Source organism: Labeo rohita, chromosome 17, assembly GCF_022985175.1.
Source record: "Labeo rohita strain BAU-BD-2019 chromosome 17, IGBB_LRoh.1.0, whole genome shotgun sequence".
Taxonomy (NCBI): Eukaryota; Metazoa; Chordata; class Actinopteri; order Cypriniformes; family Cyprinidae; genus Labeo; species Labeo rohita.
In genome coordinates, this window is record NC_066885.1 from 18,644,321 (window position 1) to 18,662,373 (window position 18,053).

Genomic DNA, 18,053 nt, shown 5'->3' on the forward strand with positions numbered 1-18,053 from the left:
GCCCTTAAAAGTGTCTGCTAAATGAAGTTGGAGATAGACTGCCACTAATCCTTACAAAGACCCTTCTTATTTTGTAGTTTGAGGGGTCTCACCACGGGAGGTCTGGTAGTTTCATCAAAAATAGATTACAGATTCACTTTTGGGCCTCATTTGATCTTCTGCTTACACAATACACAAAGTTAAGATCATAAGAATATAAAAATGACACTCGCTCTTGCTGAAATGCTGAAATGACAAGCTTATTTACTGATCTTGTCAGATATTTCAGCAGGTTTTTATACTCAACAGGTTTGTGGGTTTATCGGAACATGTGAAAGATTGGGTGGCCAAGTCAAAAAAACGAAAGCGGTTCTTTCTAGGACAAATATTTAGTGGAACATGTGAACTTTTGCAACCTCTGACCGTTTGTTTTAAAAATAAAAAGATGAACTCCTATCAAGCGTGGAGGACTTTTGCACATAATGCCCTGGAGCTTAGGATGTTAGGGATGGTTAAAGAGCCTCCATTAGGTTATTTTATAAGTACCCATATGATTATCTGTAATTTATGGTCTGAAAGTCCCTACAAGCAGGTCCATTTGTCACCAGTGACAAGCACGCACACCGTAATGTATAAAGCTAAAGGCAACTTTCCCTTCTTGCTTCCAGTGCTGTCATGTGAAATGAGATTATAGCTGAACAGGTTGGACACCGTTCTATATTTATCTCATTAAAATGATTGTATGAGGTGCTAGTTAATAGCTATCATACATCAAATGTAAATGATATTCTTTATTTTTGGGGTGGTCTGGGTGTTTTTGAGGGGTATGATTTGTGTGCGCTTGTACGTGCGGGCAAAATATTTTCCCATAATCCATTATTTCGTTGCGGAGTGCTCCAAACAAAGCAAGTACCATCTGTTTCCATGCCTGCTGTATGTTTTCATCTCTATCCTTCTCTCTCCTTGCCCCACTTTCTCTCATGTGAAAATATTAACTTAACATACAAATGAGAAAGCGTTGCCAGGCCAGTGATGCAAACCAACGGAAAAGCGCGTTGTTTGAGCGGATTATTGAGAAGAGCTGGACAGATTTTAGAAAATATCCTGAGCGTGCTGAAAACACTGGACTCGCAGTGGTACTTCAGGAATATGTTTGGCCGTAATGCGTTTCTTCTATCATTCCCATATCGTTTAGAGCAGAGAGCTGTTCGAGTATCTGGCAATGAGTTTTTAATGACTTCCACATTTATAATCAGGCAGTGTAGCATTACTTGTCCTGCAAATGCTGGTTTTGTTACGGATACCTTTTGTGGGTTTGTTATTTCTGTTTGGCTGCAATACAACATTGATCATCGACCTCAGACATTTACAATGATGGCTAGACATTTTTCAAATAGATCTAAAAAAGTAAATAGCTCATAATTGAACTAGCTGTATATCAAATGAGTGGACCAACAGATCAATATTAATAATAATGATACTGGATAGCTTCTAATCTATTTGAAAAAATGCATATAATCATCATCATTTATTGGGTCACTCATTTTATGAATAGCTTTTATTAAAACTATTTGTACAACACATTACATAGTGAATTATTAACCAATTATTATTATTAATATGGCTTTTATAAAGCTATTTGAAAACATGATTATTAATGCTTTTGTTTTAATCCATATTAATATAGTTTTTTATGCAGCTAATTGGAAAAAATGATTTTTATAATTAACACAATATTAAAAACTAACAATGTTTTTTTTTTCAGATAGCTTTTTAATCTTCATCATAATCATATGACAAGATTTTTTGGTTTTATTGGTTATCTTTTATGAAGCTATTTGAAAAACACATAATAGTGAAATATAAACACTAACTTCATAAAAATAATTTTAACCATTGTTTTATTGATGACTCATGAATAGCTTTTATTAAGCTATTTGAGAAACATGATTAATATTAATATAGCTTTTATGGAGATATTTGAAATAACAAATTATTTTAATTAACAGAATAATAATAACTAACAATGTTTTTTAAATAGCTTCATAAATAATAGTCATTATCATCAGAATCATTGTTTAATGTTTACAAGATTTATTGGTTTAATTTGTAATCTTTTATGAAGCACATAAAATACAAAATATAAATACTACTATAATAGCTTCATAAAAAATAATTTAAACAATGTTGTTGTTTTATTGATGACTTATGAATAGCTTTTACTAAGCTATTTGAGAAACAATGCTTTTGTAGTAAATATTTCTATACTACTGCTAATGATAATAATATGAAGCAATTTAAAAATATGATTAATAATAATAATAGCTTCAAAATAATATTGATTTGCTACATTTTTGGCCACTGCTTTGTTGTAGCCTTCATGAAGCTACCTAAACATTATTTTTTTTTAGTGAATATTGACAATAACAGTAATAATAATAATAATAGCTTATTATAATAATGATTTACTACATTTTTGGCCATTGCTCATATTATGAATATTAATACTTTTTTGTGTTATTGAATATAATAATAATAATAATAATAGTTTATAATAATTATGATTTGCTACTTCTTTTTAATACATGGTACATTTTTATATTTCTATACTACTGCTAATCATAATAGCTATTTAAAAATATGATTAATTATAATAATAATAATAATAATAATAATAATAATAATAATTGCTTATAATAATGATTTGCTAAATGTTTGGCCATTGCTCTCTTGTAGCTTTCATGAAGCTACCTAAAAACATGAATGTTAATACAAGATAGATTATAGATGAATATAATAATAACAATAATATCTTATAATAATAATGATTTGGTGCATATTTTGTATTAGTGAATATTTATATTAATTATAATTAATACAGCTAATAATGATAGCTATAAAATAGCTATTTTTGACTCTTGCTATAGTTCCTGCAGTACAAAGCGTAGTGTTTGACAGCTTTCTAATCAAAAATTGAAGATTGTATTATATAATACAAGAAAAGCTTTCACCCTCTGTGCCTGGTAGATTCTGCGGTTCAATTAGACTTAAATCCTGTGATGTGTGCGTTCAGTGAAGTCTGAAACACTGTAGGGCCTGAGATTCCATCCACCAGAGATTTCTCTGTGAAGTCTCTGCTTTACACTTCAACAGGCTAACGTCTTCTTCTCACACACACACACACACTGAGAACAAACCTGAGCCTCTGCCTTTGTTACACACTCTTGTGGGTTATCTCACATTTTGCAAGCTGGGTCTTCTCCAACACAACATGTCATTTTGCCTAAGTGCAAGTGACACAGAAAAGAATCAAACAAACATTTTATAAAGAGTTTGATAGAACACATACAATGTTCAAATACGATTTCCCCGGCTGATTCTTTAAATAAGCTTACAAGCGATATTTGATTCCCTTATACACTTTTTATACTTGGAATACAAACAGCCTTACAGGCAGCCGGATACTTTAGATCACCATAGTTCTTCTAGCATTAGAACAAGCTTTAGTTTGGTTCATTGGTGGAGTGTGTCATTTTTGCTGGGTTAAAATACTTTCTCCTATCCCAGTTTGATATGCAAAGTCAACAGGTAATTAGTTGATTTCCTAGAAATGTGTAAACACTAGCTATGTCATTTAAACCTGGTTCTATTTAATGATGTTCCAACAGGAATTAAACAGTTTACCTAGAAGTCTTGTTAACCTTTTCTCTTATATTCACCTTTTACCTGAATGCGAATTCGAAACAGTGAATCGTTTTGCAAAACTTCAATTTTGCGTAGGTTCAAACTGATTTGAAGCTTCAAAAAGGTTCGTTTCTCCCATCACTATAACGCACAGCTTAACCCTGTGTACATTGTTAGATTTAGCTATATTTAAAAAGATCAGTTTAAATCAGTGAAAAACTTTTTACCCCACTTTTAACGTGGATTTCAATGGAGACGGGAACACAAGACTAACAGAAGTTAAGAATCCATCATGGCGGCGCTAATCTTTTACTCAGGAAAAAGGTGGATATGTTTCCTTTCCGCTTTTTCTTACATAGTCATTAGAATTTTCTGTTTTTGGTTGTTTTCTGGATAACCTACTTAAACTGACTGAACTGAAGCAGATTTAAAGTTGCTGAAGATTGTCTCCTCTTTCTTTCTTAAGAAAGGGAAGTAAAGTAAAGGGAATCCTGCCGTTTCTTGTTTCACGTTTCAAACTGCTCAAAATATACCGGGGTTTATCAATGAATCGTGTGTATTTATTCACCTTTTTCTGAACACGGTTAACAAGTGAACATATGCAGGGATTATTTCCTTGTTTTAGACAAGCCAGTTCAGTCACAATTTTTAACTGTACTGTGCCGTAATATGAGTGCCCTTTGCTCGTTTTTTCTACATAATCCATTCACAATTTGAGGAAAAGTTTGTTTGTCTAAGAGGACCAAACGTCCATGTATACCGTTTCAAGAATGATAAACGCCAGTGTAAAAAAAATACTCCGCGTAAATCCTACAGCAGCAACAAGTTTGTGCTGGTTGATTACAGGCTATTTAATAGCTTTTACAGTTCAAGATAAAACTGTTATTAAATGTATGTAGAAAGATGTAGTTACTAAATTAAAATGAAAATATTTCAAATTCATACTGATTCATTTTTAATGCATTACTTAATTCGTATGCCATTATTTAACTTATTTAATTTGTAGTGAACTATATAGTAAGTATTTAAATAATTCACCATTATAGGCTGTTTGTGTCTAAGCTTATTCATTTATTTATTTTAATGACTTTCTGCACTTGCTATACTATATATTTCAGTGCAGTAAAAGTACTAAAATTTGTTACACTAGTAATTCTATAATAAATCGAAATCAAGACGTGAAAAAAAACTATGGGAGTTGAAATGGCAGCTGCAGGCAATGAGTGATCCTCTGCTGCCATCTTCTGTCATTTTCATCTTAAAAAGTATTTTTTCATGTCGTCTTCATGAATGAAAAGTGAATCTTTGAAGTGAATTTTACTGCACAGGTGTAGATTTGAAAAATAATAAAGGCTTTAAAATATTACACGATTTTAAAAATGTGTTCATGACTATAAAGGCAAGTTTTATCCACCTGTTTATTTTTCCCGTAAAAGCGGGCGTGGCCGTTTGTAAATTCTGTGGGTGTGGCTTCAGGTCTCATCTGCCTCCAGCTATTTTTAGCTGTACAAAACAGCTCATTTTGCTGCTTGATATTGCAAATTAGTGTCTTACCATATTATTTTAATGTATTATCTTAATTATGAACACGTTGGTTTTTAATGCATTCAGTTTACTGCACGTTGTTATTCTTCTTGTTATTCCTTATATGGAAGTCTCGTCCATAGGCTTACTTCCGCATTGAAGAATAAGGTGGATAGGCCCGATTAAAAAGTGGTGCTACCCCGATTCTAGATTACATGTAAAATAAAAAAAAAGTTTAGAACGACACCAACCTGTGGTTAAGCGCAGTGTAAAAGTCCTTTGTATTCCCACTTCCTCCTATAGTAATGAGTCACAGAGCTATGATTCCAGCAGTGATTTATCACGTAAAACATTGTCTTCAAAATGAGTCTGAAAAATGTAAGTAGTGTTACTTATTTTGATTTACCGAACATTAAAGGTGATGGAACCTAAATGAGCTGTGTGAGAAGAATGAAGGGTGCATCAATGAACAGGAGCTGCTTTCCATGCCACAATCAGGGTGCTCCTGATGCTGCATTCAGTGTCTGAAGATTGTTCTGTGATTGCTCTGTATGTTAGCTGATGCAGGTCCATCTGTCAGACAGGTTGTAGCTGTCACTGTTGAGTAATGCATCTCAACTATGTCAGAGATTCCATCACAGAGCAGATGCCATCACGGCATATAGACACTCAATTGGTAGTGGGAGTTTAGGCAGAAAATATGATGTGATCAAAGTGCAGCACATGGAGTTTGGCCACTTTATCACATAGAGTTGTTCCAAAAAATGATTTAGACATTTAAGCCATAATGAAAAATATTTGAAATGCAATTTAGTTATAGTAAATAGTAAAGCAATAATGAAAAATATTAGAATTAAATAATATTATATTATATTAATAATATAATATAGTATAATAATACAGCTTAATAATATAGATTTAATATTACAAAAAAAATATTGTACAAGCAAAATATTTCAGCAAATGCATTTTACATTTTAAATGAATAAATAATCAATCAATCTTCAAAATGAAGACAAAACATATTTGGAAAAAATACATATTTTAGGTAAGGGTTGCAACCCTTTAGTGGAACATGTTTATACATCCCGTAACAATAACCTTGACAAAAATAGATATATTTAATAAGATATAGACCCCCTTTATACAGTTTACCAAGAAGTAGATAATGAGAATGTTAAATAATAATTACTGTGAAGTGATGAGAATTGTTCATTTTTTAACAATAACAAATACTGTACTGATAACTATAATCTTATGTTAATTTATTATTTTACTTACTCGTTATTATATTTAATTATTTAAAATTTTTTATTATTATTATATTTTTGTTATTATATTTAATTTTTTAAAAAAGTTGAGGTGGGAATGTTGTAATTGCTCTATATTTTAGTTGTTCCTTTGAATAAAGTTCAACAAAATTAAATTAATTAAAATAGAATTTTAAAAACAATCTCCATTATTTTGCAAATGTTTCTGCCACCAAATTAATATATATATATATATATATATATTTTTGCGACATTTTTTTCTCAGAACGGCATGATACAAACTCACAGTTGAGAGAAATAAATTCAGAATTGCAAGATAAAGTTTGTATCTCGCAATTTTGACCTTTTTTTTACTCACAATTGCAAGTTTATATCTCGAAATTCTGACTTTTTTTCATGCAATTCTGCATGAAAATAATTTTTTTCTAGAATTGTGAGATATAACCTTGCAAGTTATAGTCCAGTTTGGATTTTAAATAAAAAAAGACTAATATGTTCTCAAAATTGCGAGTTTATATCTCGCAATTCTGATTTTATTTATTAGAATTGCGACTTCTTAGAATTGCAAGTTTTTGTTTCACAATTCTGACTTTATAACTTGCAATTGTGAGTTTATATCTCACAATTCAAAGAACAAAAGTCAGAATTGCAAGATGTAAACAAGAAACTGTCAGTTATAAAGTCAGAATTGTGAAACAAAAACTTGCAATTCTGAGAAATTAAGTCGCAATTCTAACAAATAAAATACTGAATTGTAAGATAAAAAGTTGCAATTGCGTTTTTCGACAGAAACAGGCTTCCATACAAATGCCACTTGGTTTGATATTTTGTTGCAAAACTGAAAAATTCAAAAGGGTTATCTAAAGGTTTGCACAAGCTCTATCCTAATTAGACAGGAAGGAGAAGTAACTATGAGTAACTAGGGTCAGACTTGTAAATTATTAATCTAGGCCAAACATGTAGCTGTGTGTTGTTGTGTAGCATGCAGTTTTGTTGTGCTGGGTTGCACCTTCAACCACAAAAACCGGCAACTCATCTTTTCCAGAAACTGTTGGTGAAAATAAGAGTTTAATTGATGTTGAGAAAGTGTAAATGATGTAGGATGTGTTTCTGTTTGTCTTTAAGTAAACACTGTTGATTTACTCTTTATGGAGGTTTCCGTAATGATTCAATTACTGAGAGGGCACATACTGCAATGCCTATAAAGTTCTCTGGAGGGGGTTTGTGAAAAGGAATTGCGTGGTTAAAAATGTATAGCTGCATATTTTCTCAACAGACATTCCTTGAGGCATTTGAAAACAACATAGCAAGATTTCAAGGGTGTAGCTTGAATTCAAATGTGTTCTTTTTCAGCACCCTGTTTACTATAACTAAATTGCATTTCTAAATCTGCTACAAAAGTAAATGATTCCCGAATGTGCCTGTCCAAACCTAACCTGAGATACTGGCTATTTATTTTCCTTCTACCTAATTTTGTTTTAAGGAGTGACCACGATGTCACCGAGGAGATGATGACTTGGATAACAGGGAAGGAAAATTGACGGAGGTTCATTCATATTGATAATCAGCTGTCATAAAGGAGCCAGAGTGAATCATGGCGGCCGTTCTGCTCAGCTGCATTTGGTTAGTGGCTGTATTTACGATAACGTCCTCCTGCGTCTAGACACACTCAGCACGTCTCTTATTCTGGACTCACTTTGCTCGTTTAGACAGACAAATAAAGCTGTATAATACATAGGCTTGTAGGTGAAAGCTGATTTCCTTTATTTCACACCACGACAAGTATTAATCCTCTTCGCTGCGCATTAAGAATAAACGTACCATTTCTTAAATTTATGTCATGAACGCACACCACACCTGTTCTTAGTTTCTTCTACAAATGTTTATGAGAGAATTAACAATATCTGCTTCGTGAATGTATTTTTAATATATTTTTATGTAACGTTTCTTCACGAAGCTGGCCGAATTAATTCATTCACAAGTTGCAATCCAGTTCAAATTCAGTTTAATGATCACATGGCAACAGCGTTAAAACTATAATTCATAACTTTTTTGGTACATAACCAGTCAGTGTTCAAAACTATCTCCTTAGCCCACTTCACAACAGTAACCTTGTAATAATGTTTTGTAATTTGAGTGATTCGGGTCGGTTTCTGTGGGATATTCGAGTTTGCAGCTGTTCTACTTTGCATTATTACCTCACATCTGTATACATACACAAGGAATCACATCTAGAAGACTATATTGCTAAATCTACAGATAACACCAAAACACACTAAATACACATTATCAGGCAATGCTAAATTTATTAACATTAACAGTTTGATTAAAAAAAAGTATAGCGATAATAATCATTTGCATGGTTTGAAGTAGTTGTCACGATACCAAAATTTTGGCTTCGATACGATACCTGACTAAAATATCACGATACTACTACTGAACCGATACATCAGGAAAAAACATAGAACAGCATGAAAAGTAACTGAATAATAGGAGGCCATAGTTATTTTATATATTAAAACAAAGCATTTCATCCCCCCTTTAAAAAATTAAAAATAAAATAAAATAATAATAATCACATGCCAGTGCGACTGCACAGGATTATGGTAAACAACTACCAAGATCTTTGCTATTTTGGTAAGTTAGCTTAAAGAATAAAGCCAAATCTTATTTCATGATATAGTCATTTTATTTCACAACTACAATAAAACTACTATGAAATGTTTAATTTTTCCCAAATTCCATTTTAATTTTTCTAGACTCTATTTTAATGGTTCCTTAAAAAAAGTATTTATCAAAAAGCATGTCTTATTAATTGAAATCATGAAACGTGCAGAATTTAACAGCAATTTATTATTATTATTATTTTAAATGACATGTTTTTAAGGCCCTATGAAATACGTTTTATTATTTTTCTCAAATTCAGTTTTGTTTGTGAATCGCTGTTTTCCATAAATTTTCTGGATTCTATTTTAATCGTTTCATTACATTTTTATAATTAAAAGCATGTCTAATGAATTCTAAAGGATCATTAGATTTGATAAATAATTAATTTATTATAGGACATTTATTTATTTATTTTCAGAAATACTGTGTTGTGTATTTACAATTTTCTGGTAAATAAATTCTGGTAAAAAAACAATTTTTCTGGTAAATATTCCTTAAACATTGTTTTAATAATATTTTTATTATTATTAATAGTATTATCTTTACATTAAGTAATCTATTAATATATTTCTGACTGTCAAGTTAAACGGAACTTTTCTTTTGACGAGTTGCTGTGAAGACCTTTCCCACTGCGCAATGTGACGTCGTAGTGACGTGACCCTGACCGACGGACCCAATATAGACATGATCTGCACGTCTATCCGACGTCCAATGTTTAGTGGGTTAAGGTCTTCATTATATGATGATAGTTTTCCGCAAAAGAAACAGTAAAATGCTCATGAAATGACTCTCAAAGCTGTTCTAGAGATGATGTTCATGTGTTCATGTACTCATATACTGAGGCGGCAGAGGCTGAAAACACAGCCTCACGCGTTTCTGTGTAGTAAACAAAACAGCTTCTGCGCCATTCACTAACAAAGACACGCAGAAATACGGCTCTTATTAAAATGCATTCTTAAAGTACAGTTACTAGTAAAATGCGGAATTGTAGCATTTTTAAAAGCAGGGTTTCGTGGTACTTTTTAAGTACAGGTATATCGTGCAACACTAGTTTGAAGGTATATCGTGCAACAATAGTTTTGGTAGTGTGATTTATTATAAAACTATTTTTTTTCAGGTGGTCAGAACAAAATTGCCAGACATGTTCAGATGACATTTTCTGATGAAACTTCTTATTTTGGACATACTTCCAAGACGTAGTATCTGTAATTCCAAAGTACAGTGAATATCCACACTGGAGCATTGACTGACAGGCCACATATACACCTCAAAACATTAGATTCATCTGTGCTGAGGAGTCATGCAGACGCAAAACCCACGTAAACAGAATAATTCTGCAAATAACTGCAATTGCAGGTTTCAAACAGAAATGGCAACAAAGAGGTAAAACTTACATCCTGCAGCTTTACCAGCTTTAAAGGAGACCTATTATGCCCGTTTTCAGTCTCAGGTGTCCCCAGGATGTGTCTGTGAAATTTCAGCACAAAATACCTCACAGATCATTTATTATATCATTCTGAAAATCCCCATTTTGAATGGAAGCAGACACACGCTGTTTCCGTGCAGGTTTCGTTAAATGCAAATGAGCTGCTGCTCCCCGCCCCTGTTTTCCAGAAAAGATCTGTGCCTTTACAGTTCGTTCCTCAGATATTCTGCCAAAAAAACATTTGTTTGGTTTTGATTATCATGTCTGTTGTGCTGAAATCATTCGTTTTAAACCATCTTAGTTTAAACTTCTGATATACACTGCTGCCTAAAAGTTTGTGAACCCTTTTGAATTTTCTGTTTCTGCATAAATATGACCAAAGAGTTAATCAGATTTTCAAGTCCTGAAAGTTGACAAAGACCCAATCAAACAAATGTAGTTTGTCATTTATTTATTGAGAAAAATGGTACAGTGTTAAATATTTATGAGTTGCAAAAGTATGTCAATCTGTAGGATTAGCAATTCATTTAAAGTTGAAATTAGAGTCCATTTGTTCAGATGTGTTATCAATCAATATCAGGTGCCAGTGTATGCCCTGTTTTAATTAAACAACAGAGATCTATCAAAGTCTGATCATGTTTGTGGAAGTGAATCATGGCATGAACAAAGTAGATTTTTGTGAACCTCAGAAAAAGAGTTATTGTTGCTCCTCCAGCTAGAAAAGGTTACAGAACCATCTCTAAAGAGTTTGGACTCCACAAATCCACAGTCATACAGATTGTTTTCAAATGGAGGAAATTCAAGACCACTGTTACCCTCCCTACGAGTGGTCCATCATCAGGAGAACACTGAACAACCATGGTTGGTATGAATGGCAAGTTGCAAGGAGAAAGCCACAACTCTCCAAAAAAAATTTAAAAAAAAAAGAAAAGAAAAGAAAAGAAACACTGCTGTCGGTCTGCAGCTGCTATTGGAGAAATGTTTTTTGGATGGATGAGACCAAAATAAATCTTTTTGGGTTTAAATTAGAAGTGTTATGTTTGGAAAAAGAAAAACACTTCATTCCAGCATAAGAACCTTATTCCAACTGTGAAACATGGTGGTAGTATTATCAAGGTTTGGGCCTGCCTTGCCGCATCTTGGCCGGAACAATGAATTCTGAATTATACCAGAACTGAATCTTAGAAGAAAGTGGGTCATGCAGCAAGACAACGACCACAAGCACACAAGTCATTATACCATAAAATGGTTAAAAAACAAGGTTAATGATTTGGAAAGCCTAAGTCAAAGTCCGGACCTTAATCCAATTTAAATGTTTTGGAAGAACCTGAAGCAAACAGTTCATTGGAGGAAACCGACCAATATCAAAGGGTTCAAGTGTTTCTGTACTGATGAATGGGCTAAAATTCCTACAAGCTGTTGTGCAGGACTGATCAGCGGTTACAAAATACATTACCTGTGGTTATTGTTTCAAAAAGGAGTCACACCAGATACTAAAGCAAAGATTCACATACTTTTGCAACTCGCAAATATTTAACACTGAATCATGTTTCTCAGTAAATAAATGACCAAGAATATTTTTTCGTCACTTGCTTGATTGGGTTCTCTTTGTCAACTTTCAGGGCTTGTGTGAAAATCTAATGATGTTTTGTTAGAAAAACAGTTGGTCATAACTGTGAAGGTAAACAGCTGGGGAAAAATCGCATGTTTATATTCAATCTGTGTGGCTGCATTGTAATATACAGTAAATAAATCAATAAATCAATAAATTGCTCTCTTGTCTGGGACTCTAAATAGTGTTCTGTGCTCATCTGTGCAGCCAAAGACAGAACAGTTAGCGTGCTTTGTTTAAACTTTTGCCATGGCGTTAGAACTGGTACACCGTTGTCGCTTGTGAAAACACAGTTGCAGTGGTGTGAATGGAAAAGTGCAGATTAAGGGCCGGTAATACTATAATAAGATCACCTTTCTACACCACGGGAGCTAAATCTGACGCACAAATTTTTTTCAAATGCTTGCAGAAAAAGGTTTACCAAAACAAAATTACTAGGTTGTCCTTTTTCACATTTTCTAGGTTACTAGATGTACTGGGGATCAATTATAGCACTTAAACATGGGAAAAAGTCAGATTTTCATGATATGTCACCTTTAATTATCTTTCCAGAAGATTTACATTTTAGTCCGTTCCTCACTTAAACATGTTGTATATGGCTCCAGAAACCTACAAGTGGTTTGGACTATTTCTGTGTTCTTTTTTTTTCAGTTGTCTAAACAACTACTTGACTAGGTATCTGCACTTATAGCCAACAGCAAGCAATCAACACATTCCAGAGCATCCCTGGGACATCATACTTATTTAAGTGACAGAGAAGGTGTGGACACAGTGAAGGTCGGGCCTCCTATTTCCCTGATTGAGTACCGAGCTCTACATTAGAGGACGATGCTCGGAAATGACCTGTCCCTCGGACAATGATAGCATTGTGTTATTGCTTGCCCATGTAGACCCTTACATCCATAAAACAGACACATGCACTTACAGATTCCTATCATGTGGACTCTAATACTGTATATAGACACGAACCTAGCCTCCCAATGTGGAAAAGTGACAGTAACTGGGACAATCCTCTTACACGTCTGCACTTGGGTGCTCGGTTCGTTTCCGTGGTGCATTAACACGTCATGTCAGTTTGATCACAAGTAATTCCAGGACTGGGAGTAGACTGTATGGGTCAAAAAGCAACACACACACTCAACTCAATCATGCAGTCCTTGACCCTGCAGCAGCGAGAGGATGCATCTCCCGGATCAGCACAGCGGCCCAGCAGATAAGAAATGATGAATGCAGATTGTTCTGTGGCTGACACTATCATCAGTCTATGGTGACTTAGTAGCAGCAGGAGTCTACACCCTGGGCACCGAGCGTCCGTGAGTGATGACCACTCCCACCGCATCCTCGGCTACATACCAGTGGCTCCCGTGTATGAAAACCAAATACCAATCCTCTATCAAACGCCTCCGGAATTGCTTCTTTATCTCTGTCTGCAACTCTATGACAAAGGATGCCATCAGCTTGCCGCTTTTAATCTATTAGTATTCCTCGGGAAAAAAGCTCTTTCATTTTTTTTTTTTTTTTGCAGAACTCATTTATTGATACAAAAACTAACATGTTGTGAACTGTGTGGTGGGGATTGAGCCAGCAACTTTCCAGTTTTACCATCCCCGAGTTCAAAAAGATTGTACAAAAATTCATTATTTTGTCATTATTTGCTCATTTTCTGTTTTAAATAATGTACTAGATGATGTTTTTTCCATCTAATTGAGCTTTCAAGCCTAAAAAAAGAACACAGAATCATGAAAGTGATCCTACAACAGAAGTCTTCTGAAGCCATGTAATCGCAAGTCAAATCTTTATTGTATTATTATTTTTATTGCAGCTTCTTGAACAGTGAACACACATTTAAAAGAAATTATAACATATCAGTTATATCAAATCAAATACTAAGCCAAACAAAAAAAAAAAAAAACAAGAAAGCATCTTTATAAGCAGTTGTGTAAAGCAATATGAAATAAGTGTTGGTCGAACCACAGAAAAATGTGTTATTAACCACCCAACCAAATTTGAATCATAAAAAAGACAAGCAAATATGTTATAAATGTTATCTTGAAAAAATAAGCAGTATCAAATACTTTTATATATATAGGAAGATTGTGCACTCTTATTACTTGTGAATGAGAGAAAGTGCAATGCCCAATATGGCGATAAGCCCCGCCTTCTAAATGAAAGAGCCAGTTGTTGATTAGTACAGTCATCGTGTCACTGCAGCTGCCCTTAGAAGCTCCAGTTCCTAGAAACGGGCAGTGTTCACAAACTCGCTCTCATGACTGTGCATGCGCATTGGCTGGTCTAGCATCAAAACAAGCTTTTTTAATGGTATTTGAACATAAGAAATGAGACTGTTGTTGTCAATTTAATTGGTGTTTTCAAATATGTAATTTAATTGTAAGCTTAGTGAACAGTTTTAGAGAATTTGATGTTTCCCCATTCAAAGAGATAGGAGCTGCACTTGCATGTCCGAGAGGTATTTCAAAAATGTCTGCCAAGTGAAATGACTTAAAGGGACATTAAACATTAAAGGTACTTTGGCAGTATTGTTGCTCTCAAACGTTGGGGGCGTGTCCACTGTCTGCGCTGAAACCACACCCACTTGCAGGAATGCTGCCGCCTCTCTCTGTCCAATAATGCTGCAGGTAATATGCATTCAGTGACGAATGGCGAACCACTAACACTTATGCGCTCTAGTTAATATAGTCTTAGGGGAGGGGCCATGCTCAGTGGCTCCAGTGCATCATCCAAACATGATTTCAGCCCCGCCCAAAAAATCCTGACCACAAAAATGATGAAAAACTGTTTGTATATACTGTGTATTCCGGTTCAAGACTGAAATATTTTCCTCAAAAAACATAGTTTCTTTACAACTGAAGAGAGAAAGACATGATCATCTTGAATGACAAGGGGTGAGCAAATTATCTGTACGTTTTTGCTCGGGATGTGAACTTCTCCTTAAATTCTTTTATCAGTAATAATCTTCCCTGCCATTGCAGCAAACTGAATTCAAAAATCAGATCCATGCATAAATCATTCGGACTGTTATTGTGAACTGAATCAAACCAATTTAAAGGGGTCATGACATGAGAAATCAAATTTGCCTTGATCTTTTGGCATGTAAGAGGTCTTTGTACCATTAAAACATTATGCAAATTTCATAGCTTAAAACCCATTATAAACAAAGCATTTATTTAATCAAGCTCCCAAAATGGCTTGGTTGGATCTGAGGTGCAAGGTGATATCACCCGGGCACAGACATTTGCATAAACACTGCCTCCAGAGCAAGACATGTACAAATAGTAGTCACTGAATGCAAAGTTCACTTTTTGAAGTTGTTTGAACATTAATGTGTATTGGCAGTGTATCTACAAATCTACCCTATAATGATAAAAATCCATGCAGTAGTTTTTAATTAATCTTTAAAAATAATATCCCCTTTTTCAAATCGAGCCATTCTCAGATGCCTGTCGGTAGAGGCCACTGCCACAACAGATGATTGACACGAGCGTCTTACCTCAGATCAGCTGTAACAGTCCAGCCTCCATTGTTTCAATACCGGAGCAGGGATGTAAGTTAGACAAGAATATCTCCGATTGATTGATTGAGGTGTTGTGTTGCTGGATGTAATAATGAACATAGTGGTCGTCATTTACTCCCGACATCTGAGCCGTTGAAGATGCAGTGGATTACGTTTGTTTGTGAAGGGAATGCGCCTCCCGATCTACATAAATGCATCTATGTTCGTGCAAATCATTCATGATCCAGCTTCACCTACAGAAGAAGTGAGTATAAGGGTTTTTTTTATGAATCTCTTGAATCACATTTCCTAATAACGTGCTAGTTAGCAAGTTGCACAGCTAAATGCGGCTAAAGTAAACAGGCTCATCACTCCACAGAGAGAAGAGAGGGGCGGGGCGAGCAGAGCTCATTAACATTTAAAGCAGCCTCGACCAGAACAGGATGAGTTTTGCAGAGCTGATTTTGGCAAGGTAAAAAGACTGCTGTTTTACACAACCATTGAGAATTTTTAACCAAAGTATATTAAAAAAATTTAATTAAGACCCTAAAGAATCATATCAACTTGTGGAAAATGGGCATCCGATGACCCCTTTAATGGCTGATCACTTGAATATGCTGAGCGCGAGTGTCACGATGTGTCAAAAAAGCAAATAGACATTACAATCCCTGCTGCTATCTTGCTGGATACAGTATACAGATGCATGTTCACTTTCTAACAGTCCACATGCTTGAGTCTGTCGTCAATAGGACAAATGGAGTGAAAGAACATTCACTTTGAAGCATTTGGTTTAAACAGCTCGTGTAAACATCTATGTACAGATATCAGAAGGATCCCAGTGTAAGGAACAAGTGGATAGTTTATTTTTGTAGTCAAGGTCATGGAGATTTCACAAAGAAACATTTGTTGAAAGATGAAGCAGTACTGCATTACAGACTGCAGCTGCATCACAAATGGTAAGTAAATGATTTCATGTTTTGTCTAGAAATTACCTTTTTTTCAACATGTTGTCAAAACACTTACATGCAATAGCGAGGGGGCATTGATACTGTTTCCTATGCAATGACGTTAGCCAATCATAACAGTGGGTGATTACTTAGAAGCCACGCCCAATAAAAACAGGTTGAAAATAATATTTTTTGGTGCAAAAAACTTTATTGTCATTGTAAGTAAACCTCAAGGAACATATTAAAATAAGGAAAAAAAGATGAATGAAAAAGAGGGAAAAAAAAAGACATGACCCCTTGAAATGTTCTATCTCAGAAGAATGAATCATTAATGAGGTAAATGTAATGCTGGACTATCTTGTTTCACTTTTTACTGGGTTAGTTGTCAATCCAGGAAAGTCGGTGTTTAAGATTTCACACTTTACATTTGTAACCCCTGGGTTCACGTTCTTATTTGCATATTTATGAGACCAGTAACATTGATTGAACGATTACAAATCGCCACAGGCACTCATCATGTTTCACTAACTGTTTGTTGATATAGGAAAATGTCACACCCGTAAATCCGCTCTGGCTTTTTTTAAGTTCTGCGACTCTAAAAAGTGCATGAATATTTAATGAGGCAAGCATTGCTTAGTATATGATTGGTTGTCTGCTTCTAGTACTGCATCGTTCCACACTGTTCACTCTTGGCAATTGCAGTTCAGTGCACAACAGGGTTTCATAACCCGGGGTTTAAAAGAGGATAACCCACGGGCATAATTAGTTGCACTAATTGTGTGCAGAAATAATCACATCCAACATCCTAGCAGGTGGCTGTTCTTTCTATTACATGTTAGTTTGTGTAATTTTACTCATAATCTGTGAATGTGATTGTGCCCCTCTGGTCCAGCTGCTCTACCACAAACAGATGAAAAAAGATTTTATGTCTCTCTCCCAACTCTTGATTTATTAATGCTACATTCCCTTTTATCTCTCGCTTTTAAATAACAATATAATGGGCTCCCCATGCAAACAGACATATTGATCATTTTTCAGATTATGTATCAATAATGAATGTTTTCATGCACTACCAAATAGCATTTAACGTATTTGTCTTGAAGAAAAGTATTTTATTTGTGAAAAAGCCGTTATTATGTCTATTTTCCTTCAGCTCCCTATAGACTACACTGTTCAAAGAATGGAATTATTTATTCATTGTTTGTACATCAGCACTTTGGGCAGCTTATGAAATAGAAATGTTCTTATGGCACACGTCCACATGTTTGACCATCTCCCTCTTTCATTATTTCGCTCCACCGCTTCATCAGTCCCTCTGTTGCTTATCATTCTCTTTCTTTCTCTGGCTGTATCTAATGGGGTATGGACACATTAAACATTTGGGATATTTTTCATTAGAATCTGGAAGTTAATTTTTTGGAAAGATCATGGA